We start from the raw sequence: 1,701 nt of genomic DNA on the forward strand, positions 1-1,701 counted from the left end.
GGGGGGTGGGGGGTGGGTTTCATCTCTGACCATTGGCTCATGCAAATATGAGTCAAATGTTTTACCCCAGGCAAGCACAGGGTAACATTTAGGCGCGGCTGGAAGACTTGCCTCAGTGGACACTCAGGGCTGTGGATTACAGACAGCGGGGATATATTTGTACTACACAACCATAAGTGAGATGATCTCACTGAGAAGGATAACACTGTGATATATTAGCGTTTCTAACCCAGTGGCTAAAGATGTATCCGTGCCTGCTGCTTTCAGACACGTTAGAGACAGAGAGATAGAAAGAAGAGGCGACTTACTTGATGGAAATCCCTCCCACATGGGCTTCAGGTGATATGTAAACGGTCCAGGTAGTTGTTTTTTTTCTGTATCCCTCTGTGCTGAGTGCTAATCAACGAAATCCGGCGTTGGGGGAATGGCTGATGGCTGCGGACCAACCGAGCCAGCGAGCGATCAAGCGACTGACTGTCTGACTGAGCGGGGAGAAGAGGTTTCTCTTCAGCACCACACCACTTTGAACAGCTCCCACTGACGTCACTGCCTAGCTACGACGCCACGCCCACTTCTCCAGGGAGAGCGAGAGAGAGAGAGAGAGAGAGAGAGAGAGAGAGAGAGCAATGCTGGGGTCCATGTATGGAACAGTACATCTCCCATTGGACTACTGTATGGTCAGTACTAGTGCATCCTGGGAGCATCGATGGTTATAGCAGGATGTTGGTTCAATCTTGGACCGGGAGTTTCTGTATTAATGAATCATTAGTGAATGATAAGATGATAAGTAGTTTATCTGTGACACACAGTGACGATCACTGTCTGTATAAATCCCTCCTAATTAACTATCAGCTGCTGAACAGCACAAACTAGTGACTCATTCTTTGACCTACTAATTACTGAATTATTAATTTCCCTTTTTGTGTGTGTTTCAAAGTTTTCACTGAGGAATCATCATCATATTCAGGCCACATATACATTAATATCCATTTCGTATTCTATTGCATTAGTGATGCTGAAACAAACCGTATGTGCTAGTAATTAAGCTTGAAGGTGTGATGGGGCTGTGTGGAAAGGCAATAACTCCAAATACAAACATATTTACAAAATGTTACAACGTATAGTAAACAGTAAATAGTCTAAAATTAAATTGGGACTTATAAAAACTGAAAAAAAGAAGCCATTCAATGAAAATAAAATGAACCATGATTGTTACATTGGATTTTACCTTAATTGATTCAATATAAAAAATATGCATCATGTACATTGTACAATCCAACCACACAGGGGAGAGACTGGCAGGAAAATTCAGTTTCTTCTCTTTTATTGCATACTAATGTGTATTCCACAAAATGAAGAAATCTATTACTGTTCGCCAAAGTTTAAAGGTGTAATGTGTAAGATTGTGGTACTTACTCCATTTTCATGGGGGGCAGCATTTCACCTCTTCGTCCCCATCCGGTTAATCATGTTGTTGTTTCCCCCATGTTCCTTATAATTTATTATTTATATGTGCAGGTATTGTTGATAGCTAAAATTGTTGAGAGCACTGAAACAAATCATGAGTACTTGTAATACAAACAGTATGTTTTTATTTACCAATAAAAATATGAAGGCGGGGGGGGGGTACTGCAGGACACATGGGTGTCAGACTACAGCAGCATGAGGAAGGGATGATGACATCATCACAAAGGCAGGATC

General features: G+C 41.7%; 1 protein-coding gene across 1 annotated transcript in view; it reads right to left on the reverse strand.

Moving 5' to 3' along the window:
- smpd3 (sphingomyelin phosphodiesterase 3) overlaps nucleotides 1-477 on the reverse strand; it is an 83,226-nt gene extending 82,749 nt beyond the window's left edge. Inside the window, exon 1 of the mRNA XM_023397464.2 lies at nucleotides 309-477. The gene's annotated coding sequence lies outside the window, so the exon portion shown is untranslated. The remainder of the gene's footprint in view (nucleotides 1-308) is intronic.
- Nucleotides 478-1,701: the final 1,224 nt, after the last annotated feature.

Source organism: Seriola lalandi, unplaced genomic scaffold (assembly GCF_002814215.2).
Source record: "Seriola lalandi dorsalis isolate HSWRI2012SDOR001 ecotype SW California unplaced genomic scaffold, Sedor1 jcf7180002055008, whole genome shotgun sequence".
Lineage (NCBI taxonomy): Eukaryota > Metazoa > Chordata > Actinopteri > Carangiformes > Carangidae > Seriola > Seriola lalandi.